The sequence below is a fragment of the Eurosta solidaginis genome, chromosome 1 (assembly GCF_040869045.1).
Source record: "Eurosta solidaginis isolate ZX-2024a chromosome 1, ASM4086904v1, whole genome shotgun sequence".
Taxonomy (NCBI): Eukaryota; Metazoa; Arthropoda; class Insecta; order Diptera; family Tephritidae; genus Eurosta; species Eurosta solidaginis.
In genome coordinates, this window is record NC_090319.1 from 161795088 (window position 1) to 161816996 (window position 21909).

Consider the following 21909-nt stretch of genomic DNA (forward strand, 5'->3'; position numbering starts at 1 on the left):
TGCGGGAGTTATCCGGCTGGAGAGATAATGTGGTTGGCCATGCAGCCATCCTTAAGAATCTGGATTCGCCTTCGTCGGACTATTGCGCTCCGACTTCATTCTTCGATATGAAGTACGCGGTTGTTATCCCGGATAGGGATTATTGTTCGAAGGAGCCGCCGGACCTGAGCGATAGGCTGCGATACTGCCGGCTCCAGACTGGATAAAAATGCAGGCAGCGGGGTCTTTGCACCTCAACTAGGGTGGAACATAGCCTTTAGCCTACCCGATCATTGCAGCGTCTTCCAGGCGGAGGTGGCTGCTATAAGTGAGGCCGCTGATCACCTGAGGAACGCTGTTCACGGCTACAATAAAATTTGTATTTACTCTGAAGTGCCGCAAATCTCTAAGCGAGATCGCTGAGTAAACTTCCCTCAGTCTGGTATGGGTGCCTGGACACCCGGAAATACCGGGCAATGAGATGGCTGACGAACTTGCAAGAGGGGGCATATCCGTTCCACTTTCGTCGTCCTGGAAGGGATTGAGCATGCCGCTCGATACCTGCAAGCTCACTTTGAAAGGAATTTTCCTTAGGGAAGCGGGTGTGAGATGGAGCAATCTCGTATCTTGCTACCACACTAAGCTCGTGTGGCCTGAGTGGGACGCGAGACATACAAGAAATCTCCTTCTTCTTAGAAGGGGGACATATCTCTGGTGATTGGACTTATAACCCGCCACGTAGCAATCAGGAAGCATGCACAACGACTGGGTGCTCCTTATAATGATTACTGCAGGAGCTGCAAAGACGAAGAGGAGATAGAAACAGTGAAGCATTTTCTGTGCGACTGTCCTGCGCTTTGGCGCAAGAGGACGGAATGTCTGGGATCTCCCTTCTTTGACGATCTTTGTGATCTTGCTAAGTTGGAACCTAAGAAATTCCTGAAATTTACTGAATCTACCTGTTGGTTTGAGTAAGGCCTAAGTGCACTGGTGCTCGCACCGGTGGCCACTCTAACCTGACCTAACCTAAGTATTTTTTCTTTCTGTTTGATCTATATTATGCTTCTCAGTTTCTTCAATAAATTTCATTTGAAAAGAAAATAATCATAATACAATTTTTTTAAGTGTTGGTTTAGAAGAAAAAGAAATTACAAAAATACGGAAAAAAATATAATTTTGAAATTTCAGTTATGAAATGTTTTAAGTAAAAAATTAAATTAATGATTTGACCAGGAATTTCATCTTTTTCTTCCTCTTTTTCCTCGTCTTCCTCTTTTTTGTTTTGAAACCGATGCACTTTACTTAGAGCACTCACAAAATGAAATAAGTTCCAAAAAAATGTATGGCGAATTTTATCACCACCGAGGGATGATTAAAAGACATCAGCTTCGGCTGGGTTTCGAGTCTTAACTGAATCTTTATTTTTGATATTAGTTCGCATGTACGAAATAAATAAATATCGCTACCTTTGCGGTAGTTGGAAACAAAAAAGAGGAAGACGAGGAAAAAGAGGAAGAAGAGGAAGACAAAGATGAAATTGCAGAATATAAGTTGGACGAATTTATCGACCTTTCTGCTGATGATGACGATGACCATGATATTAGAGAGAGCAGTGATGTTGGCGACTGGCCAAATCATTAATTTAATTTATTAAATTTTTTTACTTAAAAGTTTTCATAACTAACATTTCAAAACTTAATTTTTTTCCGTATTTTATAATTTCTTTTTCAATGTTTCTTCAAAACCAACACTGAAAAAATTGGTACATAAGAAATGAGAAGTAAATTAATATTAAGCTGGCAAAGGCAAGTTTTGTGTTATGATTGTTTTGTTTTCAACTGAAATTTATTGAAAGAACTGAGAAGCATAATATAGATCAAACAGAATGAAAAAAAAATTAGGTTTGTGGAAAATATGTTCAAAAAGCATGAAAAAAAATTTCCAACATTTCGCTTCATAAGCACCACCAAATTTTTTTAAATCAATTTTTTTTTTATTTCAATTGTTGCACAGGTCTCTAGCAATAATTTGGCTTTAACAGATTGAAAAAATATCAATTAGTCGACGAGTTATAACAAAAAACCATACAAACAATATGCTGAAAATCGACATTTGACTACAAAGTTCGAAGGCGGATTAAAAAAAAATTCCAACTAACATGAACAAACGCCGCAATAGGGGCCTTCTAATTTAGCCTCTATTTTCACCCCTCACTCTCAGAATCGACCTAACTTTTGCTAACCTGAATTTGTTCCACAGTGTTAGTAATAATATGTATTAGTAATACTGAGATGGACAAGTTTGGAAAAACATTTTCTCCATACGAGACTATAAGAGTAAGTAATTCTAACGGTGTCTTAGGTTCAATTTCTTTTCTACTCCGAAGTAATATTTTGCAGACACATATTTCTATAAAAAGTTCCATTCCATCAAAATCTGTATTATGAAATTCACCCAAGTCCTTACAATTTCGTCGTTATTATCCTTGCTTAACAAATTTCCAATTTCTAAGAGAAATCCAAATATATATTTATAAATATATATTTAAGGTAAGGTAAAATAAATATATATGTAAGGTAAAGTTATGAAAAGATTTAAGTAAAACATTAAGTTAATGATATGACCAGTCGCTGTTTAGCAGGCGGCTGTGGATCAACATCACTGCTCTCTCTAATATCTTGATCATCGTCATCAGAAAGGTCGATAAATTCGTCCAGCTGACATTCTGGAATTTCATATTTTTCTTCCTCTTTTTGCTCGTCTTCCTCTTTTTTGTTTTGAAACCGATGCACTTAACCTAAATCGCTCACAAAATGAAATAAGTTCCAAAAAAATTAATGGCGAATTCTATCACCACCGAGGGAAGATTAAAAGACATCAGCTTCGGCTTGGTTTCGAGTCTTAACTGAATCTTTATTTTTGATAATAGTTCGCATGTACGAAATAAATAAATATCGCTACCTTTGCGGTGGTTGGAAACAAAAAAGAGGAAGACGAGGAAAAAGGGGAAGAAGGGGAAGACAAAGATGACATTGCAGAATATAAGTTGGACGAATTTATCGACTTTTCTGCTGATGATGACGATGACCATGATATTAGAGAGAGCAGTGATGTTGATCAACAGCCGCCTCCTAAACGGCGACTGGCCAAATCATTAATTTAATTTAATTAATTTTTTTACTCAACACTTTTCACAACTAACATTTCAAAATTTTATTTTTTTCCGTATTTTATAATTTCTTTTTCAATGTTTTTTCAAAACCAACACTGAAAAAATTGGTACATAAGAAATGAGAAGTAAATTAATATAAGTTGGAAAAGGCAAGTTTTGTATTATGATTGTTTTCTTTTCAAATGAAATTTATTGAAAAAACTGAGAAGCATAATATAGATCAAACAGAATGAAAAAAACTTAGTTTTGTGGAAAATATGTTCAAAAAGCATGAAAAAAAATTTCCAACATTTCGCTTCATAAGCACCACTACAAAATTTTTTTAAATCATTTTTTTTTTTAATTTTAATTGTTGCGCAGGTTTCTAGCAATAATTTGGCTTTAACAGATTGAAAAAATATCAATTAGTCGACGAGTTATAACAAAAAAACCATACAAACAATATGCTGAAAATCGACATTTGACTACAAAGTTCGAAGGTGGATTAAAAGAAAATTCCAACTAATATGAACAAACGCCGCGATAGGGGTCTTCTAATTTAGCCTCTATGTTCACCCCTCACTCTCAGAATCGACCTAACTTTTGCTAACCTGAATTTGTTCCACAGTGTTATAATACATTAGTAATAATATATATATTAGTAATACTGAGATGGACAAGTTTGGAAAAACATTTTCTCCATACGAGATTATAAGAGTAAGTAATTCTAACGGAGTCTTAGGTTCAATTTCTTTTCTACTCCGAAGTAATATTTTGCAGACACATATTTCTATAAAAAGTTCCGTTCCATCGAAATCTGTATTATAAAATTCACCCAAGTCCTTACAATTTCGTCTTATTATCCTTGTTTAACAAATTTCCACTTTCTAAGAGAAATCCAAATATATATTTAAGGTAATTTGGTCGTGTAAGTCTTGTACGTATTTTTTGTTGGAGACGATCGAGAACACTTTTCATGACGCGAGAAATTATTCGGAAATACCATATATCGAGCCGATTTTGCGGCGCCTCCTTTCATATTTTACTATATCAAAATCCCATTTTTCACAAAGAGACTTCGCTTTTTCTATTGTTTCTTCACAGAGAGTGTCTCGAATTTCGGATTCACGTTTGACAGTTTTTGTTAAAGCATCTTTTTAGTAATTCCTATCGTAACGTTGAACATGAGAGAAAAAGATATATGCTTTCAATTATTCCACAACCTGTCGCAAGTGTTTTGGATATATACATGAGTTTTTTAGTATAGAAATTTTTTTCCAGAAATTAGTTATAATAAAAATACAAACTATCCAGGAAGTTCTGCTTTGCGGACAATCTGGCGCCCCCTGTGAGCAGCGCCCGGGGCAAGATACTACACAACTGAGTTTACTGTTTCTTATACGAAAAAACACTGATTTGTACAATTTTGTGCTAAAAAAATATTATCCAGAAAACTCTTTATTACAGTCCAAAAGTATATGAATAAGCAACGGAAGAGTTCTTAGCAAATTTGGTGCAGTCATCCAGAAATTGCGCAAGGATTTTTAAAGAAGGCTTCAATCGATTTTGGAATAAAACGAGTTCAACTCGGCTTGGCCAACAGAATATTGCTTTGCTGAATGGAAGCAGGCAACTCCAGCATATTTGTGTAATCGCGCAGTCTTCTTCTCATGCTCCTCTAGAGGTGTTGCTATGGCACCAATTCGTTAGGCATTTCAGTCAATACCATATGAAATGCTATACTGTGCTTTGTTTATATATTTGTTTACGCGGCGTAGGCTGCCACCCGTCCCATCTCCCTCTTGTACATACGTATATCCATGAATTTATATATATTCCGTATCTTGTACTGTATTTTATTATATGGAATTGTATTATATTGAATTACCCAAAAAATCAATGAATTGTATCTACCTTTAAAGTTCCCACTGGGTCTCCTCATGGACGTGTGGCAGCCTCCACCGCGAAAATCCACCAAGTTCAATTCGCCGCAAGTACAGGATGGCAATATGGCATGATCGCCAACCTGTCAGAAAACCACCACCTTTTGGTTATCAAAAAAATTATTGCTATTGTTATCTTAAAACCCATAAAAATCAGCATCTTGTGCATTTTCTGCTAAACAACTTTATAAAGTCGCGATCTTTTTGGATATAATTTTGCTTTCATGAAAACCAACACTTTTGCTTTGTGATCAAGTTTTCTGAGTAAATACTATTGTCATAGTTTTCAAGTTTGTGCTTAAAGGTCTTTTTTATAATAATCATAATATAAATTGGCGAGAAGCTGCATTGTATATAAATACCAAAGGCGCAATTCTAGTACCGAATCGCCGTAATTTGTACTTATTGGAAATTGAATATCAAATATAGATCAAAGCCTTGAAAGGGCGTGAAGACTAGAATTATTTTACATATCTTTTACTCAACGCTGACGGAAGTTTTATTGGTGCGGTGAGTTTGTACACAAAACTGGTTTATGTACATCGAGATTTGAAGGTAGAAGCCGAAAATTGGGAGTCGATTTATTGCTGCAGTTCAATTGTTTAAGAGTGGTGATTTGAGTTAATCAACCTCCCAGCGGTTATCGAAGGTGACCACAGCATTCCTCTCATTCTGGTCAGTTGTCACCAGCCTGAAACCATCAGCGCCCATCCAGTCATACCATCTTACGTTACCCGGGTAAGTCTCTCATAACTAATATTATTTCTCAATTTTAAACAATTTCGCAACAATAACTAAACTTTTCAATGTGTTAAACAAAAACATAAATTCGCAACAAACAGCTACTGAAAACTTCGAGGCCTGTGTAACTTTGCTTCTATGTCAAGCAGAAAGAAAAACTATTTTTAACAGCATTCACGTTTTATTAAGATATTAAGAAGAAGAAGTAGTAGAAGAAGCTTTAAAACAATATGTTCACCACCGCTTGACAAATAATAATGTTAAATTATTTCTTAGTGTACAATGTCTTTTTTTGCATTTTTTGATCGGCTGATTTTACCGTACAAGAAATATTAATATGAATTTACCGTAGAAGAGATATTAATATGTACATATGTATATATATACCCACAGACTTACATACGTAGAGCATGGATGAAGTTCATGTTTGTAAGCATGTATCGTATGCGAATAAAGGCATAGGAAAACATTATAACTCTTAGCTAATGCAAGTAAATAAGGCAGTGGCGGCGGGAGTTAGGTATCCACGAGCTTGCCATCCTGAGTTATGCCGACGTCCAGCACGGCTACTTTGGTGGCAGGCCTTTCAAACACACATGTACTGGTTTTAACCTTGACACGACGGACTTGGCCGTTTTTGGCTATGATTATTTCAATGATTACACCTTTCGGCCAGCTGTTTCGAGGTAGTGAATCGTCGGTTAATATGACTATATCACCTACAGACACCGGCTTGACCTTGTTAAACCACTTTCTTCATCGCACCAAACATGGCCCATATTCACGTACCCATCTTCGCCAGAAATGATTTGCGAACTATTGGGTTTGATGCCAACGATGTCAAAGGTCGTGATCAGGCTCCACTAGAGGCTTATTACCAGCGGCAGCTCCTAAAAGAAGGTGGTTCGGGGTGAGTGGTTCGTCGTCACATGACTATAGAGCCACGAATGTTAATGGTCGTGAGTTTATGATAAACTCATAGCGTTTTCTTTTCTGCCAAAAGTGTTACGCTTTTTGCACGCCGCGCAAGGGTTGTTGTTATATTCTAAAAAGCAGACAACGCCTTTACGGGGTATTTCGTTCTTTTGTGAAAATTGTTGCCTGCTCGCAACGCAAAAGCGTTACACTTTTACCCTGCATAAAATGGCGGTGTGGCAGTGCAACTCTGCTAAAACAGCTGATCGTGACAATTTATTTTCATTTTTTTTTTTTTTTAAAGCGGCAAATTAAATATGGAAGCAATAATTGCTAATGAATTTTTAAACGAATTTATGGACTCTTCTTCATCATCTGATGAAGAAATGGAAGCCGGACTCGTTGATAGATGCGCTCATCCAGAAGTTCATAGAAAGAGTTGTGCATTTCTACACTGATTTGGAGGTAAGTGTATCAATTTGGCCAAGAAAGCATACGTATGTATTCATATCCATTAATTATATTTTTGTAGTTCAAAAACAACTTCCGCATTTCACATGGAAGTGCAGAATATCTGGTGGAAACCTATCCTTCCAGCAGATTTTATACGGACAGGAGCTACTAGGGAGGCAGACCGCAATCAACAGCAGAAGCCCATATGCTTTCCTTTTCATGGTATGACACTGTAATGCTCTAGGATACTGTAACTCTCGACTATTAATAGAAGTCCAAAAATACCGGTAGAGGTGTGAAAATATGTGTTTTGATATCGGTATCAATTGATGTAAAAATATATGAGCAAAAACTCTTGCAAATAATTTTGATTGACGTATTTTTGATGATTTTGTTGTACACGCACCAACACAAGTGTTTTGCTCGTAAATATTACTGAGTTCAAAACTCGTCTTTTGACACCTCTCCGGATATTTATTGACGAGTATTACCAATCAACCCAGATCATAGTGTGTTACTACACATGTTATAATAAAGGGATTTAATGAATCTGTATCCTTTAGGTACAGCGCTAATAAGACACCTCTCCGGATATTTATTGACGAGTATTACCAATCAACCCAGATCATAGTGTGTTACTACACATGTTATAATAAAGGGATTTAATGAATCTGTATCCTTTAGGTACAGCGCTAATAAGACAACCTTTAGAGAAGTGGCAAATCTTTTTGATGTATCGATGTCAAATATTCACTCAACCTTCAATAAAGTGTTGAGTTTTCTTGTGGAAGAAGTGGCGCTGGAAACAATAAAATTTCATAAGGAAGAAGAAGAAAAAGAAGCGATAGCAAGAGAGTTTGGAAAGGTACATTCGTCTATAGTCAGACTTCAGCGCACTTTCACACAGTGACGAAAAATACTCAGCTAAATCTATTTAAAGGAATTTTTTAATTACAAACCAAAATCGCATAAATTCTGAAAAGTGCGCTGAAGCTGTGATCATGTATATACATGGAAGAAAATTTACCTAATCAATACATTATCTAAAATTTTACCTTTTACAGATTGCTGGGTTTCCAAACGTTTTGGGTTGTATAGATGGTACGTACATTACCGCCAGAAAGCCTAAGGGTAAAATCCGTTCCACTTATACAAACAGGCACGACTCTGTTTCGATAACCCTACAAGGAATTTGCGATGCAAACCTACGTTTTTTGGACGTGTACACAGGTATTCCAAGTAAAATTCATGACTCACGGGTTTTAAAATTATCGTTCATTGGAAGTGAATTGCAAAATGCATGCGCACCAAAATATCACTTGCTTGGTGATTCTGCCTGTCCTCTTCGTGAGTATTTACTGACACCATTTCGAGATTATGGAAATATGTGCGAAACAGAGAAGAAGCACAATCTAAAATTTTGCCAAACGCGCGTAAAAATAAAAACACGTTTGGTGTCCTAAAATCTCGGTTTCGCCAGCTAATGCGCCTAGATTTTCACAATGTCGAAACCATGGCGAAGTCCATTATAGCTTGCTGTACACTTCACAACATTTGCATAGCAAGAAATGATAGTTGTGATATTGATATCGACCATATTGTAGAACTTGAGATCGGCACTTCCGGCAACGGGGGTGACTGAAGAGATCAGTTGCTAACTCAGTTGGGGCATCTAAAGCGGAATGAAATTAAAAACAATTTTTCCAACATGTGAAACCATAAACATAAATATTTTAATAACTATTTCAAAGAAATAAAAGATGTTACGGAGTGTTATGAAATTCGTTGTACTAAATATTTAGATTTTTTTTCGTGAACAGTCCTGGCCTAGTGTGGCAGGTCCATTGGAACCATATCGACATAATAGCTTAATAATTACTTCGTCATCATTCATTGGCGTTTAGCCACGTAGGCGGAGTTGACCGTTTCGCAACAGTCATCCATATTTCGCGATAACTGACGCCAATTGGGAGCATCAAGGGAGACCAAGTTTTTTCCCCAACTCAGTGGAGGCCTCCCCCCTTCCTCTGCTACCAAATACGGGTGCCGAAACGAAGCTGCACCGAGCCTGGTTGCAGTTGTTAAAGCTAAGCTCTTTGCTACCAGGTCTATATATGGAATGTGCAGATTGGCATACAGTGCAGCCGTCGAGGTTATTTCCAAGGCTCCCGTAATGCTAAGCATTGATAGTCTGCATACCCCTTCTAATTTTTTGAGGTAGGTTGTTTTTTGTGTGGCTTTCCACCAAACAAGAACTCCATAGTAGAGACGAGTGCTCACAATCGCTGTAAAAACCCAATGAGAAATAGAGGGCGATAAGCCCCACGTATACCCCAGCATGATTTTACATGAATAAAGTGCCGTTGATGCCTTCTTCACCCTCTCCTCCACGTTGAGCTTCAATAACAGCTTACTGTCTAGGATGATTCCTAGATATTTTGTGCAAGGTTTCTCCTGTGGGGTCACCCCTCCTAAATTCGGCCTGCTCCAATTTGGGACCTTGTCCCTCTTTGTAACCAAGACCATATCCGTCTTCCCCGCGTTGACTTTCAAACCGACATTAGATATGCAGGTATAAATATCCCGAAACGCCCGAACCATCAAAGAGCTGATCGTTGGAAGGCTCTTTCCACTTATGACAATTGCAACGTCATCTGCGTAAGCCGTAGGTTTTACGGGCCCCTCATCGAATCGCCTGAGCAGTTGGTTGATGACCAGCGTCCACAACAGAGGTGATAGCACCCCTCCCTGCGGCGTGCCCCTGTCCACTGATTTCTTGGCCTCGTACAGTTCCCATTGTGATGTAATCTTCCTGCAATTCAACAATCAGCCGATCCATCTGGTTAAGGCTGTATGTAATTTAATCCAATTAAGACCATCCATAATCCGACTTCATCACGCATGATATCCATACTTTAACTTTGGTACCGTGGGGATTTGCCCTTTATCCACCACCTCAAACCGCTTAATGCGTATTTGTCGTCCTTGGCATGCGACTCAGTCCTCTTATCATCGTCCTTATTACAATTAGGTAATGAGTCCTTCATCTTGGTCGTACCACTACCTGCCAGACAAGGCCGGCTCAGCGGTTCAGTATTATATACGGAGCAAGAACCGTCCGCCACAGCAGCTCCCCTAACTGCGGTACCGCCATCAATACTTCCCGAGGTGGCCCGGTATCGGGAAGGCTCCGTTGGAATACAGCCGAATTTATCCCCTGGCTGCAAATCATCCAATAGGCACGGTCCGCATAACACCCTAGATTAGGGGGTTGACAGTTATTGGTCACCGACATCTCGCCGCCCTCCTATGAGGCGAAATGGCGTAGATGCCAGTCCTAAACAGCTCCGCCTCATAGTCGGGTGCTATGAAGTTCGGATAAGCCCTCACGCCAACGACAAGATGCATACCCTAGTGAGGGGCCACTGTGGTAGACATGGCAAGACCCTATTTTCTCTCTCTCTCGGTCATGCCATTTCCATCGCGCTTTCTGTGAAGCCGTGATGTCGGCCTTTGTCTTAAAGAGGATACACGTACACGTACATTACATGATGCCCAATGGAAGAAGCTGCAAGCCTGTCATAATACCTCACTCAAAACTGCGACTGGATGTCTTCTCATAGTTCCTGAACGCCATCTATTGGGTGAGGTAATGAAATCGTCAGTAAATAGTATCTAATAAATTACCTATTGCCAAAAGAAAGCAACCTACCAAGAGGTTAAACAATATAAAAAGTGAATTCAGTATTTTAAAATGTGATGTGGTTAAGAACTTTGTGCTGTGATCATAGTTGTGCACAACTATGGCTGTAATTAGGACTTCTATTGACTTTTATTTTCCAGTATTTTTTCTAGAAAACTTCGCATTTTATCCGCTGCATCCATTTTTCCCGATGACGTCTTTCCCGTGATTCCTCTTTATTTTGTGCAATTTCCTTCAATGAGTCTTGGATTGATTTTACTTTTTTCTTTGTTTCGCATTTAACAACCTCCTTGCAGTTAGCGACAGCTTTATGGCTGCTCATTTGGATTTCGGGTGCAAGGGAGTCATCAATTTTACAAATTTCATCGAGCTCGCTTTCGAAATCTATTTTCTGTCTTTTTGCTCCTGTTACGTTGTTGTTCGTCACAGCTGCTTTCTTTCGCCGGGTGATCGTATTATAGCGATCCTCGCACTGTTTCGGGCTTTTCCCTTCAATTTCTGTTGAAATCTTTACCCACATATCCTTTTTATTCTTGAGTGTTTTCAGTGGGCCAATATCAGGTAAGTATTGGGCGTACCTATCGAGGAGGAGACGTGTTTGACCTTCTGACCACACTGCAAAGAGGAAAATCCAGTGGAACTTTGAAACTGTAGTTTAAATTTTTTATTCATACTTACGCTGTAAAGTTTTGAATGATGGGCTAACATTTTGTGTGTCCATTTCCATAAAATGCATAAAATTGTCCATCTCCGTAATTTTTTTACAAAAATTGTGAAAATTTGGTTTTATATTGCTATTTCTTGACAGCGCGCTTTAGAGAATCAGCTGATAAACGGGGTAGCCATTTGTGTTCTTTTTGTGCACGATAAAAGTTGTCACTTTTTAGCGACAGGAGCAACTCTATTAAGGTTGTACCATTTATTTAGGCAACAATTTATTTCAGAAAAGAAAACACTATCAGCTTCACATAGGGTACATCTTAGCGTTTCGTCGTCGAACTTATATGCGGGGAGCATAGCGTAGATTATTGACTTTACTGTTCATATTAACCGCTCCCATGCACCACCCATGTGCGGAGCTGCTGGAGGATTAAATCGCAATTTGATATAGTCGTAGTTGGATGATTAAGAGTCGCCGTTCACGTATAATTTTCTCCACATCCTTGAAGTTGGTGTCATTATCTGTGTAAACTTCTTTCGGGGATCCGCGACGACTGATGAAGGTTTGAGTACACACGATGCACGAATTGGTGTCAAGACTGTGACCCACTTCTATATGTATCGCTCGCAGGGTCATACACAAAAAACAGAACACCCCATCTTTTTCCTTTCTCCTGCCCACGGTTGCATACAATGGACCGAAAAGGTCAATACCCACATACGTAAATGGGCCTTCAAAACTCGACAATCTTGCCTTCGGAAGGCAAGCCATTTGCGGCGGAGTGGGCGCCACTGCATCATTTTTACAATATTGGAAATTACTTCGGCCCATCTTATACAGAACTCTTAATTTCGGTATGTAAAAATATGACCGCTTGCAATTCCAGGCGAGGTATGGATATCGGTTTTAGAGGGGTGACCTTCGATTTGGCGGCTTCAATGGATACATTGACATCGTCGTTAAGTTGAATACGGAAATAACATATTGCAGCGTAAGCGTTTTCACAACTGGATAATCTGAGCAATTTTCAGAAGCTTAGAGTAACATTTGGGAATGACGGTGGACGATATTTTATGTAAATTTGAAAGCCAAGATTACCACCTTGCACATAGGTCCCCTTTTAGTTCGTCGTCCCACTTCAGGCCTGAACGCCAAATATCCTGTAATAGCATTTTCAACCCAATTGTGTAGGGCGACAAGAAACTAAGTGCGTCTATTATCGACATAAGCACTTGAAGAACTTCTCTCTTGGTAGGAGCTGCGTTAGTTCGAAAAACGTCTCTATTGAGCCTCAAGAACCTGCCATTATACTCAAAAATGTCATTATTGAATTCCCAATACATACCGGGAATTTTCTCTGTGGCTCTAAATGAGTTTCCAGCAGCTGAATCATGATCGCATAGGTGTTCTCTTACTAAAGTAGAATTCGTAGCCCAGTTCCTCATGTGAAATCCACCTGAAGCGTGAATATATTTCACAGTATTTGCCAATTCTAACGCCTCGTCTCTAAGTCCACGCTGTCTATAAAGTCATCCATGTAGTGGTAGCTCTTCACTGCTTTAACGGCACGAGGGTATAGGTCGCAAAACTTGTCAGCATTTTTGGTGCGTACAAAATGCGATATGCAGGGGGCGCAGCTAATGGCAAATGTTAGGGCCTTCATCACATACTCACGCGGCTTACATTGACTGCCGTCGTTGTCAAACCACAAGAAACGTTGTGCGTGCATATCTTCATCTTTAACTTGAATGCGATGAAGCATTTCGGCTATATCGCCGCAAATCGCTATTTATCCAACACGAAACTCGATCAAAATGTTGAAAAGTGGGGTTAGTAAATCTGGCCCACTAATTAAAAAGTCGTTGAGGCACATGCCATGGGATTTGGCTGCTGCATCCCAGACTAGTCGAACTTTTTCGGGTTTATTCGGATTTACAGCAACAAACATTGGAAGATACCATACTGTGTTTTCATACGTAGACATTTCGCTGCTCGATACCTTTCGTGCATAACCTTTGGCAATCAACTTGTCGATTTCCGTTTGCATTGTTAGCTGCAGTATGGGATCTTTGTGGAATTTTCTTTGAAGGCACTTTAATCGGTGACACGCGACCTCGTAACTTTCGGGCAATTGCAATTTCTCGTTTTTCCATAGCAAACTAATTTCAAATTGCTGATTTATTTTTACGGCTGTTTTCTCCATAACATTCATACCTCTTTTATTATCGGCTGATAAAATATTATTCTCTTTTGGCGTTTCAAGGGCGAAATAGCCTTTTACTTCTTCGTGTAGAACTTCATAGCGTCTTTGACACTCACATGTATGTATATTTAAAGACGAATGTGATCCGCTAATTGTTGAACCACCCTGCAGGGTCCAGCCTATACGCGTTTTAGTTGCAATAGGTTGACTACGTCCGCCGTCTCGTATCTTCAAAGGTACCGCTACGCTCCAGTTATTTAACCCAATTAAAATCCAATGGCTTCTGTATACCATTGCACTGGCAAACCTATTAGATATGGATTTACCTTGGTGATGTTATCGAAGTTCAACGACTGTGTAGGCAAACCAACAGTATTGACTGTATGGACGTCGTATAGCATGAACCGTTACTCAGCTTGAACGCTCGACACTTAAATATTTATCTTGACCGAATCGTCCTCAGATCGCGTAGTATCACCCGTCCATCGCAAATCTAATGGTTCACTTTTACCTTTCAGTCCCAATTTATAAAAGAATGTCTGATCAATTAATGTCACTGACGAGCCCTTGTCCTGGAACGCAAACGTGTCGATAGAGCTACCATTGCAGTAAACTCGTATCGGCAGAATTCTGAAGTGCGACCTATTTTCATCGCTATGAGCGTTCACAGTTTCACTCCGTTCGGGTGGCGAATTTGTGCACTTATGCAATAATGGGTGATGTTTGGCCGTGCAGCCATTGATGCCGCATTGTTTGTTGGAAAAACATTTTCTGCGATGAAGATTTAGGCATTGGCGACACAGCTTATTCTACTTCACTAGGTTCCATTTGGCTTCCAAACCCAAAGATTGGAACTCGCCGCAACTTTGAATTTTGTGCGCTTCTCTTTTACATACGACACACGTTCCTATAGCTGAGTAACTTTGTTCATGAGTGTTTACTGAAGCATTTTTCTTACCCATGGTAGGCGACACGACTTGGCTAGCGGCGTCAGCTATGGCATATATCCAATCACTGAACACTTTGACTATAGGTATTCTCCCACCCTTTAGGTGCAAAGCCCAACTAAGTTTGTGGTTATTCGGCAATTTATCAACCAATGTTTTAACAAGCATGGGGTTGTTTAAATGAGCCGTCATGTTACATGCCTCCATTGTCGAGCATATATTTCGATAAAGCCTTCAAGTTTATCTTTTAAAGGAGGTCTTTTTGTCGCTTTATCTGGACTGTTTCATTTACCATTGATGGAGTTAAAAGTTTACTTTTTACCAATTCCTTAGCACGAAAACGAAGGCACGATTGAAGACGCATTAGATTCTCGCCATCACTGTAACCGGCCAACTCGGTACTATTTCTGTAGTTGCTAATCAAGAGCGGCCAATCTTCGGGATTGCCGTCGAATTTTGGTAGTTCTTTAGTACCTGTCTAGCAGCAATTTTCGCAGGTGTTGGTTGGCGTAAAGGAAAGTTATTTGCTAGCAAACACGAGCCGTACGGTTCACCCTGATACATCTTCACGATGATACATCTTCTACTGTGCATTCCGCTGGTGGCTTTTCTGCATATGCCAATGTGCGTGCAATTGAGCCTTTTAAACGTCCGCGAAGTTGTACTAAATCTGCCCAATCTCTTTGCATTTTACTCAGTCAATAACTATCCGGCTCGATAGGACCAGTTTTATGTTGATGATTATACTAACCTTTGTTTCCAATGAAATAAATTTTCCGAATTAATTTTGACTGACTTTATTGTCTGATGGCTCTTGGCGGAAAAGAAAAAGGTGTACAATGTTTATTTTATTAAACGAATGACAAATATAAAGTGAAAGCAAAAACTACGTTGCCACCACATCTTGAATGTGTTAGGGTTGCCATGCCATGAACAATACGATGAGATTATTCAAGAGGTTCTGGGATTATATTTCTAAACACCGATAATATTTGACACATTAGATAGGCTTACTTTGTTACTTTGTTATTTCTGTTGAAAATGGTTTTCTGCGATGAAGATTTAGGCATTGGCGACACAGCTTATTCTACTTCACTAGGTTCCATTTGGCTTCCAAACCCAAAGATTGGAACTCGCCGCAACTTTGAATTTTGTGCGCTTCTCTTTTACATACGACACACGTTCCTATAGCTGAGTAACTTTGTTGATGAGTGTTTACTGAAGCATTTTGCTTACCCATGGTAGGCGACACGACTTGGCTAGCGGCGTCAGCTATGGCATATATCCAATCACTGAACACTTTGACTATAGGTATTCTCCCACCCTTTAGGTGCAAAGCCCAACTAAGTTTGTGGTTATTCGGCAATTTATCAACCAATGTTTTAACAAGCATGGGGTTGTTTAAATGAGCCGTCATGTTACATGCCTCCATTGTCGAGCATATATTTCGATAAAGCCTTCAAGTTTATCTTTTAAAGGAGTTCTTTTTGCCGCTTTATCTGGACTGTTTCATTTACCATTGATGGAGTTAAAAGTTTACTTTTTACCAATTCCTTAGCACGAAAACGAAGGCACGATTGAAGACGCATTAGATTCTCGCCATCACTGTAACCGGCCAACTCGGTACTATTTCTGTAGTTGCTAATCAAGAGCGGCCAATCTTCGGGATTGCCGTCGAATTTTGGTAGTTCTTTAGTACCTGTCTAGCAGCAATTTTCGCAGGTGTTGGTTGGCGTAAAGGAAAGTTATTTGCTAGCAAACACGAGCCGTACGGTTCACCCTGATACATCTTCACGATGATACATCTTCTACTGTGCATTCCGCTGGTGGCTTTTCTGCATATGCCAATGTGCGTGCAATTGAGCCTTTTAAACGTCCGCGAAGTTGTACTAAATCTGCCCAATCTCTTTGCATTTTACTCAGTCAATAACTATCCGGCTCGATAGGACCAGTTTTATGTTGATGATTATACTAACCTTTGTTTCCAATGAAATAAATTTTCCGAATTAATTTTGACTGACTTTATTGTCTGATGGCTCTTGGCGGAAAAGAAAAAGGTGTACAATGTTTATTTTATTAAACGAATGGCAAATATAAAGTGAAAGCAAAAACTACGTTGCCACCACATCTTGAATGTGTTAGGGTTGCCATGCCATGAACAATACGATGAGATTATTCAAGAGGTTCTGGGATTATATTTCTAAACACCGATAATATTTGACACATTAGATAGGCTTACTTTGTTACTTTGTTATTTCTGTTGAAAATGGTTAGTTGAAAACTAGCAACTGTAGAAGACACCACGCGAGTGTTGAAACATTTCTCTTGTATAAATAACAAGTAAGAACGGGACTGTCTTCGGCTGTGCCGAAGACTTCATACCTTTGATGAATGTGGCTGAACAATAATCTTTTCCCGTTCGTAATCTCCGATTAATCGGATGTATAAGATAAGAAATGTATAGTGAACAGATCTACACACCTAAACGATTTTTAAGATAAATATAAAATAAAAAACAGATAGGTACTTTGTGTGAGGATGCAAAGCTTCAGGTTTTTTGTGGTCTGCGTGTAAAAACTATGACTACGAATCACGCATTTCAACAATATATGACGTAAACGTAACTATTTGATGAAATTTGATGAATTTTGAAGCTTCTAGCCGTAAAAAAGGGGCAAAAATTACAGTTTATATGAAGTATATAATATATATACCACCGATCTTTATGTTTTTTTCAGACAACAATATATGCTATATACGTAAGGCATTTGGTGGAATTTGAAGCTTCTAGCTGTTAAAACGGGGCAGAAATTGCGCAAAGTTTCTTATCTGAACAGTCGGTTGTATGAGATATATACTATGTATACTACCGATCTCAATGATTTCTTCAGACATCAATATATGCTATACACGTAAGCATTTGGTGAAATTTGAAGCTTCTAGCTGTTAAAATGGGTCCGAAATCGCAAAAAAATATATATAAATAAAAATGTAAGGCGCGATAACCTCCGAAGAGATCTAAGGCCGAGCTTCTCTTCCAATTTGCGTCGTGCTCCTCTTGTTTTTTCCCTACAAATTGGCCGGACGGGACCTACATGTTTTATGCCGACTCCGAACGGCATCTGCAAGGCAGATGAGTTTTCACTGAGAGCTTTTCATGGCAGAAATACAATCGGAGCGCTTGCCAGACACTGCCGAGGGGCGACCCCGCTTAGAAAAATTTTCTTCTAATTGAAAAATCTTATTTCTAAAATTTTGATGTTGCTTTGCCCGGGAGTTGAACCCAGGGCATACGGTGTGATAGGCGGAGCACGCTACCATCACACCACGGTGGCCGCCATTATATACCATCATATATATATTATATATATCACCGATCTCTATGTTCTTTGACACAACAATATATACTATATACGTAAGCATTTAGTGAAATTTGAAGCCTCTAGCTCTTAAAATAGCGCAAGTAATTGCGAAAAGTTTCTTATCTGAACAATCGGTTGTGGGGGATATATACTATATATACGACCGATCTCATCAATTTTTTCAGGCAACAATATGTACAATATATGAAATTATATGGTGAAGGTTGAAGCTTCAATCTGTTAAATTGAGTAATATATGACAAAAATCCTCTTTTTCTGAAAAATCGGTTATGTGGAGGATATATGCTATAGTGGTCCGATCCGGCCGGTTCCGACAAATGTCTAATCGGACAGCCAAATACACCCGCTCACCAAATTTTATCAAGATATCTCAAAAATTGAGGGACTAGTTTGCATACAAACAGACAGACGGACAGACGGACATGGCTAAATCAACTCAGCTCTTCAACCTGATTATTTCGGTATATTTAATGGTGGGTCTATCTATTTTCCTTTAAGGACTTACAATTTTAGGTTTCGTGACGAAATTAATATACCATTTCATTTTCATGAAAGGTATAAAAAATAGGTAGGTACTTTGTGTGAGGATGCAAAGCTTCACATTTTTTGTGGTCTACATGTAAAAACTATGACTACGAATCACGTATTTCAAAAATATATGACGTAAACGTACCTATTTGATGAAATTTGATGAATTTTGAAGCTTCTAGCCGTAAAAAAGGGGAAAAAATGACAGTTTATATGAAGTATATAATATATATACCACCGATCTCTATGATTTTTTTCAGACAACAATATATGCTATATACGTAAGCATTTGGTGAAATTTGAAGCTTCTAGCTGTTAAAACGGGGCAGAAATTGCGCAAAGTTTCTTATCTGAACAATCGGTTGTATGAGATATATACTATGTATACCACCGATCTCAATGAAGTTTTCAGACAACAATATATGCTATACACGTAAGCATTTGGTGAAATTTGAAGCTTCTAGCTGTTAAAATGGGGAAGAAATTGCGCAAAGTTTCTTATCTGCACAATCGGTTGTATGAGATATATACTATATATACCACCGGTCTCTATGATTTTTTCAGACAACAATATATGCTATACACGTAAGCATTTGGTGAAATTTGAACATATCTAAACGATTTTTAAGATAAATATAAAATAAAAAATAGATAGGTACTTTGTGTGAGAATGCAAAGCTTCACGTTTTTTGTGGTCTGCATGTAAAAACTATGACTACGAATCACGTATTTCAAAAATATATGACGTAAACGTAACTATTTGTTAAAATTTGATGAATTTTGAAGCTTCTAGCCGTAAAAAAGGGGCAAAAATTACAGTTTATATAAAGTATATAATATATATACCAGCGATCTCTATGATTTTTTCAGACAACTATATATGCTATATACGTAAGCATTTGGTGAAATTTGAAGCTTCTAGCTGTTAAAACGTGTCAGAAATTGCGCAAAGTTTCTTATCTGAACAATCGGTTGTATGAGATATATACTATGTATACCACCGATCTCAATGATTTTTTCAGACATCAATATATATGCTATACACGTAAGAATTTGGTGTAATGTGAATCTTCTAGCTGTTAAAATGGGGCCGAAATCGCAAAAAAATATATATATATACTATATATATGCTATATATGTATACCATCATATTTATATTATATATATCACCGATCTCTATGATTTTTTGACACAACAATATATACTATATACGTAAGCATTTAGTGAAATTTGAAGGTTCTAGCTGTTAAAATGGGGCAGAAATTGCGCAAAGTTCCTTATCTGAACAATCGGTTGTATGAGATATATACTATGTATACCACCGATTTCAATGATTTTTTCAGACATCAATATATGCTATACACGTAAAAATTTGGTGTAATGTGAAGCTTCTAGCTGTTAAAATGGGGCCGAAATCGCAAAAAATATAAATATATACTATATATATACTATATATGTATACCATCATATATATATTATATATATCACCGATCTCTATGATTTTTTGACACAACAATATATGCAATATACGTAAGCATTTGGTGAAATTTGAAGCGTCTAGCTGTTAAAACGGGGCAGAAATTGCGCAAAGTTTCTTCTGAACAATCGGTTGTACGAGATATATACTTTGTATACCACCGATCTCAACGATTTTTTCAGACATCAATATATGCTATACACGTAAGCATTTGGTGAAATTTTGAAGCTTCTAGCTGTTAAAATGTGGCCGAAATCGCAAAAAAAATATATATATACTATATATACCATCATATATATATTATATATATCACCGATCTCTATGATTTTTTGACACAACAATATATACTATATACGTAAGCATTTAGTGAAATTTGAAGCTTCTAGCTGTTAAAATGGGGCAGAAATTGCGCAAAGTTTCTTATCTGAACAATCGGTTGTATGAGATATATACTATATATACCACTGATCTCAACGATTTTTTCAGACATCAATATATGCTATACACGTAAGCATTTGGTGAAATTTGAAGCTTCTAGCTGTTAAAATGGGGCCGTAATCGCAAAAAAAAAATATATATATTCTATATATACCATCATATATATATTATATATATCACCGATCTCTATGATTTTTTGACACAACATATATACTATATACGTAAGCATTTAGTGAAATTTGAAGCCTCTAGCTCTTAAAATAGCGCAGTAATTGCGAAAAGTTTCTTATCTGAACAATCGGTTGTGGGGGATATATACTATATATACGACCGATCTCATCAATTTTTTCAGGCAACAATATGTACAATATATGAAATTAGATGGTGAAGGTTGAAGCTTCAATCTGTTAAATTGAGTAAGATATGACAAAAATCCTCTTTTTCTGAAAAATCGGTTGTGTGGTGGATATATGCTATAGTGGTCCGATCCGGCCGGTTCCGACAAATGTCTAATCGGACACCCAAATACACCCGCTTACCAAATTTTATCAAGATATCTCAAAAATTGAGGGACTAGTTTGCATACAAACAGACAGACGGACAGACGGACATGGCTAAATCAACTCAGCTCTTCAACCTGATTATTTCGGTATATTTAATGGTGGGTCTATCTATTTTCCTTTAAGGACTTACAATTTTAGGTTTCGTGACGAAATTAATATACCATTTCATTTTTCATGAAAGGTATAAAAAATAGGTAGGTACTTTGTGTGAGGATGCAAAGCTTCACATTTTTTGTGGTCTACATGTAAAAACTATGACTACGAATCACGTATTTCAAAAATATATGACGTAAACGTACCTATTTGATGAAATTTGATGAATTTTGAAGCTTCTAGCCGTAAAAAAGGGGCAAAAATGGCAGTTTATATGAAGTATATAATATATATACCACCGATCTCTATGATTTTTTTCAGACAACAATATATGCTATATACGTAAGCATTTGGTGAAATTTGAAGCTTCTAGCTGTTAAAACGGGGCAGAAATTGCGCAAAGTTTCTTATCTGAACAATCGGTTGTATGAGATATATACTATGTATACCACCGATCTCAATGATTTTTTCAGACATCAATATATGCTATACACGTAAGCATTTGGTGAAATTTGAAGCTTCTAGCTGGTAAAATGGGGCCGAAATCGCAAAAAAAAATATATATACTATATATATATGCTATATATACCATCATATATATACTATATATATCATCGATCTCTATGATGTCTTGACACAACAATATAAATTATATACGTAAGCAATCGGTGAAATTTAAAGCTTAAATCTGTTAGAATGGGGTAGAAATTGCGAAAAGTTTCTTATCTGAA

General features: G+C 37.8%; 1 protein-coding gene and 1 pseudogene across 3 annotated transcripts in view; both read left to right on the forward strand.

Moving 5' to 3' along the window:
- The window catches only part of l(3)80Fg (dnaJ homolog subfamily C member 16 l(3)80Fg), a 2137133-nt gene that overhangs the window by 1263058 nt on the left and 852166 nt on the right, over positions 1 to 21909 (forward strand). The gene's annotated exons all lie outside the window — the stretch shown is intronic.
- Positions 7108 to 8824, forward strand: LOC137238687 (putative nuclease HARBI1; annotated as a pseudogene).